The following is a 22,338-nucleotide window of genomic DNA, read 5'->3' on the forward strand; positions in this document are numbered from 1 at the left end:
GTAGGACTCCCCCAAAGCAATTTACAGATTCAGCACAACGCTATAAAAATTCCAGTGACTTTTTTTTCTCAGAAATGGAAAAGCTAATCTTAAAATTCATACAGAATTTCCAAGGGCTCTCAGTAGCCAAAAACATCTAGAAAAAGATGAACAAAGTTGGAAGATTCACACTTCTCAATTTCAAAATTAACTACAAAGCTACAGTAAGCAGGGTAGTACTTGCATACAGCTAGCTAGATCTGTAAATCAATGGAATAGAATTTTGAATCCAAAAAAAAAAAAAAATCCCTAAACATCTATAGTCATTTGATTTTCAATAAGCGTGCCAAGACCACTCAATGGGGGAAAGAATATTCTCTTCAACAAATGGTGCTGAAGCAACTGGATATGTACATGCCAAAAGAATGAAGCTGAACCCATACCTCAGACCTTATGCAAACACTGTTAAGGACTGAATGTGTCCCCACAAATCCCACAGGCTGATGATTTAACCCCAGTGTGATGGTATGTGGCAATGTAGTCTTTGGGAGGTAATTAGGTTTGGATGAGTTCATAAGAGTGGGACCTTCATGATGGCATTAATGCCTTTATAAGAAGAGATATCCAAGTGTTCCCTCTTACAATCTCTGCTGTATGCGGGCTGGTCAAGCTTAGGATATGATGAGAATGCAACCATCTGCAAGTCAAGAAAAGAACTCACACCAGAAACTAATTATGGCAACACCTTGATCTTGGACTTCTTAGCCTCCAGAACTGTGAGAAATTTTTGAAGTCACTTAGTCTATAGTACTATCTATGGGAGAACTAATAGGGATTAGGTTTGGAGATTTAGAGACAAATTTCACGTAAGTAAAGGAGGAACGTTGTGGCTCAGACATAGAAAGAAATATTTTGTAGCTGGAGAGAAGAAGCAGGGATTGATTTGATGAGTCAAGTTACCCAGGCTCAGTAGAGAACACTTGGTGCTCAATAGACATCAGAGGTTGTTTTCTGGTTTATTTGGAGAGACGGGTTTTCTGTGATTCGTGAAAAGATCTAAAAATGTTTTTTAGTGGCCTCAGCAGTTTCAGCTTCAGAGATGCTGCATCCAGGGGCCACAGTCCTCTCGGGATTTAACCTGCTGGCCAAAGATACTGAGATTTCCTACATCTACCTTCCCTAAATGGGAATTAGCAAGACTCTTCCTTATTAGGAAAAAGAAAGACATACTCTCTGGTTTTCTCAAAGCTGTATGATAGAAAGGGGGTTGGAGTAGGAATACCACTTGGCATTCAAAGCTTTTCACTTAAGAATTTGTAGCTATGTGCAGGGGCACCTGTGTGGCTCAGTTGTTAAATGTCTGCCTTCGGTTCAGGTCATGATCCCAGAGTCCTGGGATCAAGTCCCACATTGGGCTCCCTGCTTAGCGGAAACCTGCTTCTCTTTCTCCCATTCCCCCTGCTTGTGTTCCCTTCTCACTGTGTCTCTCTCTGTTAAATAAATAAATAAAATCTTTTTTAAAAAATGAATTTGAAGCTATGTGCATTTTACATCTATCAGGCCCAAATATCTGCAGGTATAATATACTTGTTATTTTATTGTAAATATTTATCTTCTCCCCCTTCTAGGAACATGAAGCAAAGAAAAACTTTCCTTGTTTTTGTTTTCCCCTTCAGTCATCTACTGGAGAGATATCAAGGCTGAACTTTGAAATATATTCAATCTAGATTCATGAAAGTTTTAATTATCATGACCTTAGAGATCATCCTTTCGGCTTTTAGTAATGAAAAAAAACTGAACTAAAATCTTAAGGATCACATAACATAATAGTTCTAACAGAACTTGAACTGGAACCTAATTTTCTTGCCTTTCCACTATTATAGGTTTTTTTTTTTCTTTTCTCCAAATTTTTACGTTATTTTAAAATTGACAAGAAACATCACCAAATTTCAAATGCAGGATCCATGGATGAGCTTTAGGGGTCCATGAACTTCCAGAAATTATCAGGAAAATGTATATGTGCATTTTTCTGAAAAAAAAAATTCTCAAAAAGTTAAAACATACTGCAATCTACTTATGTTGCAGGGGGAAATGATCTTATGTCAACAAATGATCATTTTTCTTTTCTCCTCCTATCACTTCTTTTGATGTAAAGTTTTACTTAAGTTATTTTTCTTCATAGGAGTGTCCAACAACCAAGATAAATTGGACGCTATATTTAGCCACATTTAGCACCCAAAATTCAGACAACTTTTAATAGTTTGGGAAAAATATTTCTATGCCATATAAAACACAGGGAGATTATCATAGATCTCAGGGGGAAATAGGGAATAATATTACTCTCTTGATCCCACCATATAGGGTTTTTGTATTAACAGTGGTTCTAATCTATGAGAAGCAAATGCTATTTAACTTCTTCATTAGTGTCCATGCTGCAAGTGACCACTAAACAACAAGAAGTTTGTCACTTCATACTCAGGGGGAGAAATTTTTTAGCCATCTTCTTAAGCAAGAGAGACCCCCCTAAATGGTATTCAAAAAGCAGTGTGATCTTACGCAAAAATCACTAGGATTGGGTTTAAACACCTGGTCCAGCCTTAGCTCTGCCTCTTACTGGCTATGTAACTTTAGACTTGTTACTTAACATTTCTGAGTTTCCATTTTCTCACCTGTAAATAAGTATAAAGTACTTTTTGGGTTGCTGATACATGTTGGTGTTCTGATAAGCAAAATGCCTGTTATAGTTTGGATTGTATTCCCCCAAAATTTATATGTTGAAACATTACTCCTACTACTTCAAAATGAGACTGTCTTTGAAATAGAGTCTTTTAAAATATTATTAAGTTAAAAAGAGGTGATGAGGGTGAGCCCTGATTCAATCTGAGTGGTGTCCATAAGATGAGGAAATTTGAACATGCAAAAAATACCAGGAATACAGGCACACAGAAGAAAGACGATGTGAGGCCATCTGTATAGGCCAAGGAGAGAGAACTCAGGAGAAACCAAACCTGCCAACACCCTGGACTCCCAGCCTCCAGAATTGTGAGAAAATAAATTTCTCAATACAATGCCAAAGCAATCTATTAAAACTATTAGTCATTAGAGATATATAGAAATCACTTTTGAGAGTAGGATATATTTTGTCTACATTTAGAAAATGGCTTCAAGTTATTGAGATCACTCTCTTTTTTTCTCCTGATTGATTCTTTCCAACTTCTAGAAAGTAATGTGTTTCTATCTTCTAAAATCTTCTAAAAAGTTAGATATCAGAATTTAAAGGGTTTTTTTATACTTTAATTCAGGATAATTTATTTCAGATTCATTTGGCATTTAAAAATTTATAATTTTTTATACATCAGTACTTTCACATGATTCATCTTTAGGACAGGACTGTTAAATAGATAATAGATGAGAAAACAAAGATTCAAATATGATAATGGGTCTGAGAAAAACATGACTATGAGTATTTTAAAATTCCCAGGAATTGTCCTAATCTTGATCCAGTATTCTTTTCATTACAACATATTACTTCTCAAATTCTAAGGGATCATGGTCCATTACTGGAAGCTTTGATAAAAATGCTTTCTCTTTTTGTACCAGAACTGGCTTCCCGGTAATATGTTAAAGGTATTTTTTAATCATTCTACTCTAAACCCTTATTTTACAGAAGGGAAATAAATCTCAAATTCACAAAATTAGCCTTTTATGTAAAGAGATAACCAAAGGAGGATAACCAAATACCTTTGTCATAATGATATTGTGAAGAAAAACTTGGGTAATGCCTGTAGAGCACTTAGCACAATGCCTAGTAGCAAGTGCTCAGAATAATATAGCTCCTCATCATTGAGAAAAGCCACGTACCTTGGTCTGGTCTGGGTCACATTGCTAATTATTGGTAATCCCGGATTTCCAGGGCTTTGGGTACAGAAACTCTTAGATTTCCCCCAAATCCAAGCCCAGTACATTTTTCTGATAATGATAAATTTGATCTGATTTACAGTAAATTTGTTAGGAGCCTGATGAGTTACTTGATGGGAATTTGTCAGTAAAAATCACAAAAAAAAATTGGGGAGCTGAATGGTGCAGATCTGCTCATAAACCTTTCACTTGGCCCTTGGATTCAGTCAAAGCACACTAAACTACTGAGCCTACAAGTTAACAGTCCACCCCAGAGGCCTTTTCCCCCTGGAATGAAAACAGATACACAAAAGGCAGTCCAGCAAAGGTTAGCTGGCCCACAAGCTCATTTGATGGGAACATCACCAAGGGTAACAACTGGTAGCCTGAGTTTGATGGGAACCAGTCCTCACAGGCCACCATCCTTCAACCTGGTTCACCCTTAATCTTTAAAAAAAAAAAAACAGTCCTGGGTTTACCTTTGACCCTTGTCCTTGGCTATCTACATGGATTCTCTACCGTTGTGTTGAATCATTCCTTTCTACTTCTTTATCTTTTCCAGCATTTCCTTTGCTAAGTAACAGGCAGATGCCCAGACTCAGAACATTTCCCAATTTTCAGTTTGGATTTCAGTGGAATACTCCTTTATATTAGGCTTTGAAGGCTATAGAAAGATTGTATTAGGGACAGTTACCTGCCAACTATTAACCATTGCTTCTGGTCTGACCTGAATTCACAGAGGGCATGGTCACCTGACAACTTAATCAATGAGCCTCTTTGGCGTTAGAGTGGCAGGGGCCAAGAGCTCCATCAAAGAAGCCTATGTGCTTTCAGCAACTCAGAAGATTCCAGTTGTTTTCAGCAGGCCTGAGAGGTTAAAATAAACAAATATGAAAATGCCAGATTGCCCTCTCATTTCTTCTCATACCTGGTGCCAGCCAGGGCCAGTGCTGGACAGGCTGCCCCCATAGAGACTGCGGTGGTGCCTATGAAGCCAAACCACGTGACCAGAGCTGTCACAGAAGAAAGTGCCTGCCTTTCTCTCCTTACTCCACTCTCCATTTCTAAAAATGCCTGAAATACCCATTTCTGTGTAATTACCGAGCGAATAAAATGTCCTCCAACCCTTCTCTCCTGGCACAGATTTCACCAAGTTGAAGGCTGCACTTGGCAGCCTTTGACTACATGGACCCTTTCAGCAGTTTGAACACAAAGTTCTATGCAAAAAAGCTTAGCAATTGTGTTTGCAACTATCATTGGTTAGGATTTCCCTGTCCCATAGCTGTGCAGCCTAAGACATGAGTGAGATCCCCATGATGGTATTACAGAGCAAGTACACATCCCCTCTGTGTGCCCTCAGCCTTTACCCCTTCACAGTTCCTCTTTAAAAGCTCATAAACATGTTTGGCTGCTGGACAGTTCACAAAAAAGAGGCCGCTCACTGAGTGATTGTTCAAGCTGAGGGTCCTACACTTAAGGCAGCTTCAGCTTTGCAGTTTAGGTGCCTCTTTCAGATATAGAAGCCTTCGGAAATGGAATGGAATTGAAAGAATTTTTAACTGTTTATTGGTTGAAGTGTTAAATGCTATCATTGAGTCTTTCGACTCAGTTCCAGAGCACTGTGTGTCCCTCTTGCTTATGGTAAGGAGAAAAATTGTACAAAACATTTGCAAGTGTCTGTCTGCCTTGTGCATTGATATTGAATTTGTTATGTGTGTGAATTGGGTTTCTTATGTGAATGCGCATGCACATACCCATGAAGGTAGGAGGTAGTTAAAGGATATCCCTATAATTTAAGGAAAATATTACAATTCAGTCTCTGCTGATAATCCTCTCAAAAGTCATCAGTGATTTCCTTATTGCCAAATCCAGTGGCCACTTCTCAATCCTCATTCTCCTTGATGCTCTGGTACCATTTGATACCATTGATCACTGCTCCTCCTTCTTGACACTCTTTTTGGAAAAGGCATACAAAACCCTGCACAATCATGATTCTTTCTGATATCTGACCACTCTTTCCCTGGTCCTCATTCTCTTTTGCTCAAAAAATAGCAGAATTCCCCACTCAGTATAGTCATGTCCTCATCTGTCTTCTCTTGTTTTTTCTAGTCTCTCTTCAGGAACCCTATTCCCTCCCAAGACTATAAATATTGCCATTACGTGAATGATTCCCAACTATATACCTCTGACCCTGCCTCTGCTCTCAAATCTTAGTACTTTCTCAGCTCAACCCAGCTATTGTACTGGTATCTTAAACTCAGCAGCTGCACAATAGACTTTAACATGTCCCCGCAACTATCCTAATCCTAGCTTCCTTCTCCTGCTCTTGCATTCCCTATCTGATTTGGATTGCCAGCATCTTGTGTAACCAACCAAGCTTAAAACCCCAGAATTATCTTCAATTCTCTTTCCCATTTTTCCTTCATAAGGAATAGTTAATGAACTATCTGGTGCCCTAAATTTCCTCTGTAATTTTTCCTTCTCCGTTCCCTCTGTCACTATACTGATCAAGCTTTTATTACTTATACCAAGAGTATTACTATACTCTCAGAATTTCATGGCTCTCTTCCTCCAGCTTCCATTTCATTCTGTGAATTACACTGAGATTGTCTCACAACACAGTTTTTATTCTGTTATTCCTCACCCCCCCAAATCAAGGCCCCACTGCCAATACAATAAAATCCGAAACTCCTTAACTTAAACTTAAGATCACTCCAGGATTTGGCAACTGGCCATCCAGTATTCAGCCAAATGGAATTTCCAATATTTTCTATAAATATTTTCCATTAGTATTTATGTTTTTGTTCATGCTGTCTGCAATACCTCACCCATCTCTTTGTGTTCACATTTACAGACTTTCTGAGACTTGGCAGACAAACTACACTCTCCTTAAATATTCTTCAGATTTCTACTTCCCCTAGCCCAGCATAACACAGGGGTTACTTACCTGGATACTTAATTTTTTATTGGTAGCTTTCTATTGCATTTCTACCAAAGACTCAAACACATACACACAAAATATAATCTCATCCTCTTATCTAGACTAAAGATTCCTTAAGAGTAGGGTTCATATCTTATTGATTATAGGCTGAATGTGTCCCCTCTTCAAATTCATATGTTGAAGCCCCAGTTTCCAAAGTGATGGTATTTGGTGATGGTGCTTTGGGGAGGTAATTAGGGTTAGATGAAATCACTAGAATGGGGCCTTTATAAAGCAATTAGCACCCTTATTAGAGGAGATACCAGAAAATGATCAAGCTCACTAGCTCACCCTATCATTTATCTCTCTTCTCCCCCAACCTTGTGCATGTGCACAAAGTAGAGATCATATGAGCACACAGCAAGAAGGCAGCCATCTACAAGCCAGAAATAGAGCCCTCACCAAATCCCACCCATGTAATCCTGATCTCTGACTTCCAGCCTCCAGAGCAGTGAGAAAATAAATGCATTATTTAAGCTATCCGGTCTATGTACTTTGTTTTGGGAGCCCAACCTAAAAATACTCATTGAGCATACCCCTTATTTTGCACAGTGCCTGTCACATCATAGAAATTCCTAAGGATTTGTCAAGTGAGTGAGTGAGTATGTTGCCAAAATTGTCTTTGGTCAAATAAAGCCAGTGGGCTCTTTGATATACTGCCAGGCCTGCCACTCAAGCTCCTCTATATTCTGACTCCTTTCCACTGCTCCTGCCTCACTCCTGCCCTACCTTCACCTCAGCACAACCAGTGCGAGCTCATCCCTCCTTCTAAGCCAGAGATGGTAAACTGAAAACCCAGAGGCCAGATATTGCCCACAATTACTTTTTGCCCCAACATCCAAGTATTTTCCCAATTTGACCAGTTGCCACTATTTAAAAATTGGGAGATTTCATATGAGAATATGGTTTTGAGACGATGGTAAACCTTCAGTGATATTTGGCTGCCATTTCTAGATAGGGCTTGTACTCTCCAGTTACAGCCACAGCTATTTTATGTCACTTGCTTGGCTGTTATTTAACAATTTGAATTTGATAAATATGTTCTATCTCTTTTCCCACTCTCCTTCATTTCTGTAACTATTTATTTTTTTATATCTCTTAATTTTGCCCTGCTTACACCAGGAAGAAATTACCGGCTACCACAGCATGAAATATTATATTTCTGTAGCATAAGAAAATACAGTGTATCAACATTATACTCTCTCACTTTTCTCATTTCTCATTTCCTCACATAAGAAAGGTTAAGAGTAAGGCTCCAGAAAGGTGACCAATGTATTATTTCTTTTTTTATTTTGTTCAACTAGCCAACATATAGTACGTCATTAGTTTTTGATGTAGTGTTCAATGATTCATTAGTTACATATAACACTCAGTTCTCCAATGGTATTAATTCTTATAAATGGTAATTGACAGAACTGGTATTCAAACCCAAGTCTAAAATACCAGGTTTTGTTCTTTTTCTTTGGTGTTCTTTCTTTACCAGTTTGTGCTGTCTTCTGCAATTCAATCCAACTTAATTCAGCAAATATTTATTGAGTACTGGATATAGCAAAAGAACCCACTGCTCTTTAACATAGTGTCAGTAAACTTTCTCTTTCTAATTACTGAGAGTTCTCATTCATTGGGTACACTGCCCATAGACAGAGGACAACCACTGTGGATAAATTCTCTCCTTCACTTAATGTATAAATGAATATCTACTTTTGATCTAATGCTAGATCCTAGGTAAATTAAGAGATATAAAAAATAAATATTTTAGTTACAGAAATGAGGGAGAGTGGGAAAAGAGATAGAACATATTTATCAAATTCAAATTGTTAAATAACAGCCAAGCAAGTGACATAAAATAGCTGTGGCTGTAACTGGAGAGTACAAGCCCTATCTAGAAATGGCAGCCAAATATCACTGAAGGTTTACCATCGTCTCAAAACCATATTTTCATATGAAATTTCCCAATTTTTAAATAGTGGCAACTAGTCAAAATTGGGAAAACACTGTAAATAAACACAAAATTTCCTTGTCCTCATAGATCTTAAAATATTTGTCTTAATTGTATATACTGTTTTTCCATCAAATTACAAAGTCCTACAGGCAGGAGCTGAGTATGACTAGTCAAAGGGAGTTATTCAGTAGATGCTTAATTTTTGCTATTTATGACGAATGTTCCCAGTGACTCCCAGGGGGACGTGGTAGTTGTCCCCACCTTCTCCACTTCCCTTCAAATCTCTCTCTTATTCCTAGCAGCTAGGTCTTAAAGAACCAGAGTTCCTAATCCTCAGAACAAGAATAGGTAGGGCCAACTTCACAGGTGTCACACATGAAGTCACACAGGGACCTGTGCTTAGAAGGGCCCTGTGCTTGGTTTAATGCTGTGCTGTTATCATCTTGAAATTCTTACTAATTTCAAACAAGGAACTCCAGCAATTATGTAATCTGTCCTGAAAACAGAGTTGGAGATATTAGCCAATAAAATTCTAATGTCAACACCATCAGTTTGTCAACAGACTCCACATCAGTATGTCTTTACTCCTGCTCAAATGCAGAAAAATAGCAGGACATTATTTTTTTCTTATATTTGAAGTTATATATACTCTGTTGTGCCTAACAGTGCTAGTGCTGTCTTAAGATCCAAGAGAAATAACAATGGCTCTAAGATAATAATGCTACATTTTTTCACCTAGACTACTATCTTTAGGTTCAGTATGCCAATGGTTCTTAAAGGGTAAGACCCTACCAGCAGCATAAGAATCACCTGGGAACTTCTTAGTGCAAATGCTTGTATCCCACCCCAAACTTACTGAATCAGACATTTTATTTTTTTTCCATTTTATTTATTTTTTCAACGTAACAGTATTCATTGTTTTTGCACAACACCCAGTGCTCCATGCACAACGTGCCCTCCCCATTATCCACCACCTGTTCCCCCAACCTCCCACCCCTGACCCTTCAAAACCCTCAGGTTGTTTTTCAGAGTCCATATTCTCTTATGGCTCGCCTCTCCTTCCAAATTTTTTTTTTTAATAAACATATAATGTATTTTTATCCCCAGGGGTACAGGTCTGTGAATCGCCAGGTTTACACACTTCACAGCACTCACAATAGCACATACCCTCCCCAGTGTCCATAGCCCCCTCCCCCTCTCCCAACCCCACCTCCCCCCAGCAACCTCCAGTTTGTTTTGTGAGATTAAGAGTCATTTATGGTTTGTCTCCTTCCCAATCCCATCTTGTTTCATTTATTCTTCTCCTATCCCCCTAACCCCCCATGTTGCTTCTCCATGTCCTCATATCAGGGAGATCGTATGATAGTTGTCTTTCTCCGATTGACTTATTTCACTAAGCATGATGCCCTCTAGTTCCATCCATGTCGTTGCAAATGGCAAGATTTCATTTCTTTTGATGGCTGCATAGTATTCCATTGTGTATATATACCACATCTTCTTTATCCATTCATCTGGTGATGGACATCTAGGTTCTTTCCATAGTTTGGCTATTGTAGACATTGCTGCTATAAACATTCGGGTACACGTGCCCCTTCGGATCACTATGTTTGTATCTTTAGGGTAAATACCCAGTAGTGTGATTGCTGGGTTGTAGGGTAGCTCTATTTTCAACTTTTTGAGGAACCTCCCTGCTGTTTTCCAGAGTGGTTGCACCAGCTTGCATTCCCACCAACAGTGGAGGAGGGTTCCCCTTTCTCCACATCCTCGCCAGCATCTGTCATTTCCTGACTTGTTAATTTTAGCCATTCTGACTGGTGTGAGGTGGTATCTCATTGTGGTTTTGATTTGTATTTCGCTGATGCCAAGTGACGTGGAGCACTTTTTCATGTGCCTGTTGGCCATCTGGATGTCTTCTTTGCAGAAAAGTCTGTTCATGTCCTCTGCCCATTTCTTGATTGGATTGTTTGTTCTTTGGGTGTTGAGTTTGCTAAGTTCCTTATAGATTTTGGATACTAGCCCTTTATCTGATATGTCGTTTGCAAATATCTTCTCCCATTCTGTCAGTTGTCTTTTGGTTTTGTTAACTGTTTGCTTTGCTGTGCAAAAGCTTTTGATCTTGATGAAATCCCAATAGTTCTTTTTGCCCTTGCTTCCCTTGCCTTTGCCATTGTTCCTAGGAAGATGTTGCTACGGCTGAGGTCGAAGAGGTTGCTCCCTGCATTCTCCTCAAGGATTTTGATGGATTCCTTTCTCACATTGAGGTCCTTCATCCATTTGGAGTCTATTTTCATGTGTGGTGTAAGGAAGTGGTCCAATTTCATTTTTCTGCATGTGGCTGTCCAATTTTCCCAGCACCATTTATTGAAGAGGCTATCTTTTTTCCATTGGACATTCTTTCCTGCTTTGTCGAAGATTAGTTGACCATAGAGTTGAGGGTCGATTTCTGGGCTCTCTATTCTTTTTTTTTTTTTTTTTTTTAAAGATTCATTTATTTGACAGATAGAGACCACAAGCAGGCAGAGAGGCAGGCAGAGAGAGAGAGAGAGAGGAGGAAGCAGGCTCCCCGCCAAGCAGAGAGCCCGATGCGGGGCTCGATCCCAGGACCCTGAGATCATGACCTGAGCTGAAGGCAGAGGCTTTAACCCGCTGAGCCACCCAGGCACCCCTGGGCTCTCTATTCTGTTCCACTGATCTATGTGTCTGTTTTTGTGCCAGTACCATGCTGTCTTGATGATGACAGCTTTGTAATAGAGCTTGAAGTCCGGAATTGTGATGCCACCAACTTTGGCTTTCTTTTTCAATATTCCTTTGGCTATTCGAGGTCTTTTCTTGTTCCATATAAATTTTAGGATGATTTGTTCCATTTCTTTGAAAAAAATGGATGGTATTTTGATAGGGATTGCATTAAATGTGTAGATTGCTTTAGGTAGCATGGACATTTTCACAATATTTATTCTTCCAATCCAGGAGCATGGAACATTTTTCCATTTCTTTGTGTCTTCCTCAATTTCTTTCATGAGTACTTTATAATTTTCTGTGTATAGATTCTCAGCCTCTTTGGTTAGGTTTATTCCTAGGTATCTTATAGTTTTGGGTGCAATTGTAAATGGGATTGACTCCTTAATTTCTCTTTCTTCTCTCTTGTTGTTGGTGTACAGAAATGCAACTGATTTCTGTGCATTGATTTTATATCCTGACACTTTACTGAATTCCTGGACAAGTTCTAGCAGTTTTGGAGTGGAGTCTTTTGGGTTTTCCACATATAGTATCATATCATCTGTGAAGAGTGATAGTTTGACTTCTTCTTTGCCAATTTGGATGCCTTTAATTTCTTTTTGTTGTTTGATTGCTGAGGCTAGGACTTCTAGTACTATGTTGAATAGCAGTGGTGATAATGGACATCCCTGACATGTTCCTGACCTTAGCGGAAAAGCTTTCAGTTTTTCTCCATTGAGAATGATATTTGCGGTGGGTTTTTCATAGATGGCTTTGATAATATTGAGGTATGTGCCCTCTATCCCTACACTTTGAAGAGTTTTGATCAGGAAGGGATGCTGTACTTTGTCAAATGCTTTTTCAGCATCTATTGAGAGTATCATATGGTTCTTGTTCTTTCTTTTATTAATGTGTTGTATCACATTGATTGATTTGTGGATGTTGAACCAACCCTGCAGCCCTGGAATAAATCCCACTTGACCGTGGTGAATAATCCTTTTAATGTACTGTTGAATCCTATTGACTAGTATTTTGGTGAGAATTTTTGCATCTGTGTTCATCAAGGATACTGGTCTGTAGTTCTCTTTTTTGGTGGGATCCTTGTCTGGTTTTGGGATCAAGGTGATGCTGGCCTCATAAAATGAGTTTGGAAGTATTCCTTCCATTTCTATTTTTTGGAACAGTTTCAGGAGAATAGGAATTAGTTCTTCTTTAAATGTTTGGTAGAATTCCCCTGGGAAGCTGTCTGGCCCTGGGCTTTTGTTTGTTTGGAGATTTTTGATGACTGTTTCAATCTCCTTACTGGTTATGGGCCTGTTCAGGTTTTCTATTTCTTCCTGGTTCAGTTGGGGTAGTTTATATGTCTCTAGGAATGCATCCATTTCTTCCAGATTGTCAAATTTGTTGGTGTAGAGTTGCTCATAGTATGTTCTTATAATTGTCTGTATTTCTTTGGTGTTAGTTGTGATCTCTCCTCTTTCATTCATGATTTTATTTATTTGGGTCCTTTCTCTTTTCTTTTTGATGTGTCTGGCCAGGGGTTTATCAATCTTATTGATTCTTTCAAAGAACCAGCTCCTAGTTTCATTGATTTTTTCTATTGTTTTTTTGGTTTCTATTTCATTGATTTCTGCTCTGATCTTTATGATTTCTCTTCTCCTGCTGGGTTTAGGGTTTCTTTCTTGTTCTTTCTCCAGCTCCTTTAAGTGTAGGGTTAGGTTGTGTACTTGAGACCTTTCTTGTTTCTTGAGAAAGCCTTGTACTGCTATATATTTTCCTCTCAGGACTGCCTTTGCTGTGTCCCACAGATCTTGAACTGTTGTGTTTTCATTATCATTTGTTTCCATGATTTTTTCAATTCTTCTTTAATTTCCTGGTTGACCCATTCATTCTTTAGAAGGATGCTGTTTAGTCTCCATGTATTTGGGTTCTTTCCAGCTTTCCTCTTGTGATTGAGTTCTAGCTTCAGAGCATTGTGGTCTGAAACTATGCAGGGAATGATCCTAATCTTTTGATACCAGTTGAGACCTGATTTGTGACCCAGGATGTGATCTATTCTGGAGAAGGTTCCATGTGCACTAGAGAAGAATGTGTATTCTGTTGCTTTGGGATAAAATGTTCTAAATATATCTGTGATGTCCATCTGGTCCAGTGTGTCATTTAAGGCCTTTATTTCCTTGTTGATCTTTTGCTTGGATGATCTGTCCATTTCAGTGAGGGGAGTGTTAAAGTCATTTTAAAGACAAGACCCAGTTATCTGTGTTTTAACAAGCCCTTTAGATGGTTTTGGTGTATGCTGAATATTGTTGCTGAATATTGGCAACCACATAGTTGTGGCACTGTAAGCCTCTTAAGAGCACAGTCTACGTCTCCTACCGTTTCTCAGTCAGGTGGGGATTATTTAATATAGACCAGCTAAAGGACAACTGGGAAATATTTGGGCTTAGAAAACTTTGCTTTAGGGGCATATGTATGACTCAGTGAGTTGGGTGTCTGACTCTTGGTTTCAGCTTAGGTCATGATCTCGTGAAGATTCTCTCTGCCCCTCCTCACTCATGCACACAGTCTCTCTCCAAATAAATAAACAAATCTTAAAAAAAAAAAAAACTCTGCTGTAATGAATTTGTATGAATAGAGGGGAAAACAGCAAAATTGGACATTCTTTTGGCAATGATTTGTTTATCCTGTTCCTTTGAATTCAGAACCAATAATACAGAGGGGTTTGGTGGCTACAACTTGACATTGAGTGAAATAGAAAGGCCTTCTTTTAATTCCTCTCTTGAACAGACACATTTTGGAGACAACACCATAGAGTCCTATTGCTGAAGATTGACCTTAGATCATAAGACCCCATTGTCACATTTTACAAATAAGAAATCAGGGTCCAAAGGAACTAGTCCAGAGAACTAGCTTTCCAGAGATCAGTCAGTTTTCACTCAGGCGTTCACTAAAAGAAAAAGGTTTATTAAGGTCAAAGTCAGAATCCCCTTGCTGATCATTTGGTGCCCTTCGTGGCTGGACATTTAGAGAAACCTCCACCCTATCCAGAATCTCTATTAATTCCATTGCCATTGAGCATTAATTTCCTCCCTATTACTTTCAGATAGTTTGATTTCAGAACACATACATATTTTTTTAAGAGTCAGCCTTCATGTTCTCTACTTTTAAATGCTCAGTTTTTTCTTTGCAGTTGGGCACCTCGGCTAAGGAAGACAAGGCAATAGCCAGGCTGTGTGCTTGACTGACTCTCACCCCTTGATAGGAAGGTGAGCCCTGCTTGTAGGTGGCCATGCTTAGCTCCAAGCTGCTTTTCTCCACACCTGGTTCTCGTTTGTAACACCGAAAGCATTTCATGCTTATTAAGCATCATCTGGTCCCAATTTTTAAACCACAAGTTTGGCTTGGTTTGTTTGTAATAAGTGGTTACAACAGAGTCCACCTTTTCAGTGTAATGATGTCCCTTAAACTCAGCTATTGGCATCTTGGAGATTTAGATTAATATGGCTGTTATAGGAGGTTAAAAACATGAAAGACACAATTTGACTGACATGAAGGACTGAAATTTGACTTTATTGTGCCTAGATAAGATGTGGATTTATTTTCAACACATATATTTGAAGGAAAGAATGATCAAGTTCAAAAGGAATTGCGTAATGGTATTTATTTTTGCATGGTAGACCACATCTCCATTTTTCTTCCCCAATTTTGAATTTAAAGAATTCCTAGATTTTGTGCAAAAGTAGTTTGGGGAGAGAAATAGAATTCTTCGTCATTGCTCAATTTCTAAGTATTTTGCAGTTCGTGTCACTTAGTTTTTTGACAGCCAGTTCTTTTTTTTTAACATTTTATTTATTTATTTGACAGACAGAGATCACAAGTAGGCAGAGAGGCAGGCAGAGAGAGAGGATGAGGAAGCAGGCTGTCTGTAGAGCAGAGAGCCCAATGCCGGGCTCGATCCCAGAACCCTGGGATCATGACCTGAGCCGAAGACAGCCAGTTCTTCTTTACGTGGTACTTTATCATTGCACTTGACCAACATAAGAGAGCAGAGTTATGACATTCATCTTTTAAGGAGAGTTAGGAGTCTGTTAGTTCCAAGTAAAATACAATTATAAAGTCACAGGATTTTAAAAGGATACATAACTGAGAGTCAAACTTTAACAGGATTTTCCAGCTTTCTTTATAATGTATTTTTAAATGCCCATTGCCTGGTATTAAACATTCATAACCATGAATATTTTAAAGCTAGTGTATGAAATTCCTTGTTGTTGAGTTAGTGTCACAGGTTTAGACCACTGTGATGCAAGTTTGAAGCTATCTCAATTCTCTTCCTTTAAATCAGAGGTCTACCTGGATTGATGGGAATGTTTACTTCTTCTTCCAAAATAAGTGTAAGGGATATTTTCCATTTCTACCTCCAGGAGAAACAATTCTCATATGAATGATCAATAACCAATCTAAATCATCTTCCTGTGTGATTTCAAATGTGTGGTCCTCTCCACAACTATCTCCAAAAAGTTCTAAAACATACTTATATGTTTCACAGATCTATCCTACCATAGCCTTTACTCCATCCTACCATAGCCTTTACTCCACCCTATGCTGGGTCCAGTATCATCAGCTCTAAGCTAAAATAGATGAAGTTCTTTCCTGTCTCTTCACTACTAAATCCTCAATGCCTAGAACAGTGCCTGGCAAATGATGCATACTAGATTAATCTCTTGGATAATTACCCAAGAGATTAATTATGGTTTGTCTCCCTTCTGATCCCATCTTGTTTCATTTCTTCCCTCCCTAGCCCCCATGACCCCTGACCCTGCCTCTCAAATTCCTCATATGAGAGATCATATGATAATTGTCTTTCTCTGATTGACTTATTTTAATTAGCATAATATCCTCTAGTTCTGTCCACGTTATTGCAAATGACAAGATTTCATCTTTTGATGGCTGCATAGTATTCCATTGTATATATATACCACATCTTCTTTTTTTTTAATATTTTATTTATTTGACAGAGAGAAATCACAACTAGGCAGAGAGGCAGGCAGAGAGAGAGGAGGAAGCAGACTCCCTGCAGAGCAGAGAGCCCAATGCGGGACTCGATCCCAGGACCCTGAGATCATGACCTGAGCTGAAGGCAGAGGCTTTAACCCACTGAGCCACCCAGGCGCCCCTATACCACATCTTCTTTATCCATTCATCTCTTGATGGACATCTAGGTTCTTTCCATAGCTTGGCTATTGTGGACATTGCTTCTATAAACATTCGGGTGCACATGCCCCTTTGGATCACTACACTTGTAACTTTAGGGTATATACCCAGTAGTGTGACTCCTGGGTCTTAGGGTAGCTCTATTTTCAACTTTTTGAGGAACCTCCATACTGTTTTCCAGAGTGGCTGCACCAGCTTGCATTCCCACCAACAGTGTAGGAGGGTTCCCTTTTTTCCTCATCCTCACCAACATCTGTCATTATCTGGCTTGTCCATTTTTGCCATTCCAACTGATGTGAGGTGGTATCTCACTGTGGTTTTGATTTGTATTTCCTGGAAGCTGAGTGGCGTTGAGGACTTTTTCATGTGTCTGTTGGCCATTTGGATGCCTTCTTTGCCAAAATGTCTGTTCATGTCTTCTGAATACCACAATATCTTGATCCATTCATCCATCAACGGACATTTTAGTTGTTTCCATATCTTGGCAATTATAAATGATGCTGCTGTGAACACAGAGGTGCAGATATTTTTTCAAGGTAGTGTTTTTGTTGCTTTTGGATATATTCACAGTAGTAGAATTGCTGGATCATATGATAGTTCTATTTTTTCATTTTTGAGGATCCTCCATATTGTTTTCTGTTATGGCTATACCATTTTACAGTTCCACCAGTATTGCACAATGGTTCCCTTTTCTCCACATCCACATCAGCATTTATTAACTCCTGTCTTTTTTTGATGGCCATTCTAATAGATGTGAGATTATCTCATTGTGGTTTTAATTTATATTTCACTAATGATTGTGATGTTGAGCATCTTTCATATACCTTTTATATATCATCTTTGAAGAAGTATCATTCAGGTCCTTTGCCCATTTTTTTAACAAGGTTATTTGTTTTTGTTGTTTCTGTTTTGTTTTGTTTTTAGTTTTTTGTGTTTTGTTTTATTTTGTTTTGTTTTTTTGCTATTAAGCTATATGAGTTCTTTATATATTTTGGATATTGACCCCTAAGATGTATAGTTTGCAGATTTTTTTTCCATTCAACAGGTTGTCTTCACTTTGTTGACAGTTTCTTTTATTGTGAAGAAGCTTCTTAGTTTGATGTTGTCTCACTTGTTTATTTTTTATTTTGTTCCTTGTGCTTTAGGCTTCGTATTTTACCAAGATCCCTGTCAAGGAGCTTTGTTATTATGTTTTCTTCTAGGAGTTTCATGATTTCAGATCTTACAGTTGAGTCTTCCAATCCATTTTGAGTTAACTTTTGTAAGTGTTGTAAAATATGGTCCAGTTTTATTCTTTTATAAATAAATATCCAACTATCCCAAAACCATTTATTGAACAAGACTATTATATGTCCGCTGAGTATTTTTAGCTCCTTTGCCAACTTGTCCATATTGCATGGGTTTATTTTGGGCTCGCAGTTCTGTTCCATTGGTCTCTTTGTCCTTTTTTAGGCATGTGCCATACTGTTAGATGACCATAGCTTTAAAATATAGTTTGAAATCAGGAAGTGTGATGCCTCTTGCTTTGTTCTTCTTTCTCAGGATTTATTTATCTATTCAGGGTCTTTCGTGTTCCACACAAATTTTAAAAGTTTTTTCTACTTCTGTAAAAATACCATTGGAATCTTGACAGGGATTACATTGAATTTATAGGTAACTTTTGGTAGTATTGATATTTTAACAATATTACTTCTTTTTCCAATTCTGATACCTTTTACTTCTCTTTCTGCCTGATTTCTCTAGCTAGGACTTTCACTACTATGTTGAATAGGAGTGGGGAGAGTGGGCATTCTTGTCTTCTTCTTGATCTTTGGGGAAATGCTTTCAAACTTTCACGCTGAGTATAATGTTAGGTGTGGGCTTGTCATATATGGCATTTATTATGTTGAGGTATGTTCAATCTACATCTAATTTGTTAAGAGTTTTTATCACCAATGGATGTTGAATTTTGTAAGATGTTTTTCCTTCATCTATTTAGATGATCACATGATTTTTTTCTTTCTATCAATGTGATATATCACATTGATTGATTTGTGTATGTTGAACTATCCTTACATTCCCAGAATAAATCTTGCTTGCTCCTGGTGAGTGATCCTTTTAATGTGTTGTTAAATTCAGTTTGCTAATGTCTTATTGAGAATTTTTGCATCTATATTCATCAGATATATTGGCTTATAGATTTTTCTAGTACTGTCCTTTCTGGTTTTAGCATCAGAACAATGCTGCCCTTGTAAACTGAGTTTGGGAACACTCCCTCCTCTTCGATTTTTTTGCAAGAGTTTGAAAAAGATTGGTGTTAATTCTTTTTAAATGTTTGGTAGAATTCACTAGTTCAGGCATCTGGTCCTGGCTTTTTTTTGCTGGGAGATTTTTTGATTACTAATCCACTCTCCTTACTAATGATTGGTCTCTTCAGATTTTCTGTTTCTTCCTGATTCAGGCCTGGTAAATTGTATGCTTCCAAGAATTTTTCCATTTCTTCTAGATTGTCCAGTTTATTGGCTTATAGTTTCATGCAGTAGCCTCTCATGATCCTTTAAATTTCTGTGATATCAGTTGTAATGTCTCTTTTTTCCTTTACAGTTTTGTTGATTTGGATCCTTTTTTTCCCTTGGTTAGCCTAGCTAAGGGTTTGTCAATCTTGTTTATCTTTTCAAAGAACCAACTCTTAGTTTGTTAATCTTGTCTATTGTTTCTCTGTTCTCCGTTTCATTTATTTATGCTTTAATCTTTATTATTTCCTTTCTTCTGCTAACTTTGAGTTCAGTATGTTCTTTTTCTAATTTCTTAAAGTGTAGAGTTAGGTTGTTTATTTGGGATCTTTCTTGCTTTTTAATGTCAGTGTTTATTGCTATGAATTTCCCTCTTAGAATTGCTTTTGCTGCATCCCACAAATTCTGGTATGTTGTGTTTCCATTTTCATTTGTCTCAAGAAACTTTATTTCCTGGGGTGTCTGGTTGGCTCAGTCGGTTAAGCATCTGCCTTCAGCTCAGGTCATGATTCTAGGGTCCTGATATTGAGCCCCACCTCAGGCTTCCTGCTCAGCAGGGAGTCTGCTTCTCCCTTCTGTGTGCTCTCATTCTCTCTCTCTCTCTCTCAAATAAGTAAAATCTTTAAAAAGAAGAAGAAGAAGAAGAAGAAGAAGAAGAAGAAGAAGAAGAAGAAGAAGAAGAAGAAGAAGAAGAAGAAACTTTACTTCCCTTTTTTTTTTTGTTTTTTGATCCATTGGTTGTTCAGGAGAGTGTCGCTTAATTTCCATAAGTTCATACATTTTTCAATTTTCCTGTTGTTGATTTCTAGTTTCATGCCATAGTGGTCAGAGAAATGCTTGGTGTGATGCCAATCCTCTTCAATTTGTTAAGATTTGTTTGGTAGTCTAACATATGGACTATCCTAGAAAATTTTCCATGTGTCTTTGAGAAGAATGTATATTTTGTAATTGTGGGATAGAATGTTCCATATTAATTCTACTATTGTTGGATAAAATGTTCTATATATGTCTGTTGTTCTATATATGTCTGATGTTAGTGGATTAATATTTGTAATTATCATTTCTTCTTTATGTATTAACCACTTTATCATGTTATAACAACCTTTTTTGTCCCTTTTTGCCATTTTTAATCTAAAGTCTATTTTGTCTGATGTAAGTAGAACTACCCCTTCTTTTTTATGGTATCCATTTGCTTGAAATGTTTTTTTGTTTTGTTTTGGTTTGGTTTGGTTTTTTGGTTTTGTTTTGTTTTGTTTTGTTTTGTTTTTTTCCCTTTACCTTTAGTCTGTGTATGTCTTCCTGGCTAAAGTGAGTTTTTTGTTAAAACATGGTCAGATCATCTTTTTTACCCATTTGGACATTCTGTGTCTTTTAACTGGAGAATTTAATCTGTTTGTATTTAAGGTATTCTTGATAGGTTAAAGGCTTACTATTGCCATTTTGTTAATCGTTTTATTGTTTTTTTTCCTTGATTCACTATTTCTTTTTTCTTATTCTGTTATCTTTTTTGTGGGTTTTGATGTCTCTTGATATCAGCATACTTTAACTTCTTTATCATATTCTTTCATCTAATCACTATAGGAACCATTAGGTTTACATGGTACCTAATTTTAAATTTATAATAATTTAATTTTAATAGAATTTAGGGGTGCCTGGGTGGCTCAGTCAGGTGTCTGACTTCAACTCAAGTCATGATCTCAGGGTCCTGGGATCGAGCCCCACATCAGGCTTCCCTGCTCAGCAAAGAGCCTGCTTTTCCCTCTGTCCCTCCCCCTGCTTGTGCTCTCTCTCTGTGTCAAATAAATAAATAAAAATTTTTTAAAAAATAGAATTTGTAAGTTTTACACTTTTACTTCTCCTCTCCCTCACATTTGAGGTTATTGCTGTTACAATTTACATATTTTTTACATTGTCATAACTTATAGCAGATTATTATAGTTATGGCTATTTTTATTACATTTATTCTTTTTAACTTTTTAATTTTTAAACCAGAGTTGTAAGTGAATGTGTATTCTGTTATTGCTGGATAGCAGTCCTATATTGCAGAATCTAACTATGACTACATATTTAGCATTACTAGTGAGGCTTATCCTCCCTTTTTATATTTCTATGATGTTAATTATAGCATTATTTGACTTCCACTCAAAGAGTGCTTTTTGGCATTTCATTAAAGTCAGGTCTGGTGGTAATGAATTCTCTCAGCATTTGTTTGTACAGGAAAGTCTTTATCCCTCCTTTGTTTCTGAAGGACAGCTTCACCAGGTATAGAATTCTTGGTTGACAGGGTTTTTTTCCCCAATATTTTGAATATGTCCTCCCATTTTCTTCTAGCCTAAAAGTTTTCTGTTAAGAAATCCACTGGTGGGGCACCTGTGTGACTCAGTCATTAAGCATCTGTCTTTGGCTCAGGTCATGATCCCAGGGTCCTGGGATCCAACCCTGCATCAGGCTCCCTTCTCAGCAGAAAGCCTGCTTCTCCCTCTCCCACTCCCCCGCTTGTGCTCCATCTTTTTCTCTGCGTCTCTGTTAAATAAATAAATAAAATCTTTTTTTAAAAAATCCACCAATAGTATTATGAGGGATTTCTTGTATGTAACTTTTCTTTCTTCTCCTACTGCCCTTGAAATTCTTTTCTTGGTCTTTGACTTTTAACAATTTAATTATAATGTGTCTTGCTGTAGCTCTATTCAAGTTCAACCTATTTGGGGTCCTATTTGAGCCACATGGTTATGGATGTCCATTTCTCTCCCCAGGTTCAAGAAGTCTGGAGCTGTTATTACTTTACACATAATTTATGTCACTTTCTTTTTCTCTTCTTTTTCTGAGATTCTCATAATGCAAATATTATTTCTTTTCATTATTTCCTATAATTGCCATTGGCTTTCTTCACTCTTTTTCATTTTTTTTTTCCTCCTCTGAGTGGGTAATTTCCAATGACCCATCCTACAGGTTTCTGGTGAGTCTTTTCTGCATGGTTAAGGCTACTTTTGGAACTCTATTGAATTCTCCAGTTAGGTTATTGTATTTTTCAACTCCAGGATTTCTGTGTTTTTTGTTTGCTTGATGACTGCTATTTCCTTGTCAAACTTCTTATTTTGTTCATGCATTGTTTTCCTAAATTC

This window comes from Meles meles, chromosome 3 (genome assembly GCF_922984935.1).
Source record: "Meles meles chromosome 3, mMelMel3.1 paternal haplotype, whole genome shotgun sequence".
NCBI classification, from domain to species: Eukaryota; Metazoa; Chordata; class Mammalia; order Carnivora; family Mustelidae; genus Meles; species Meles meles.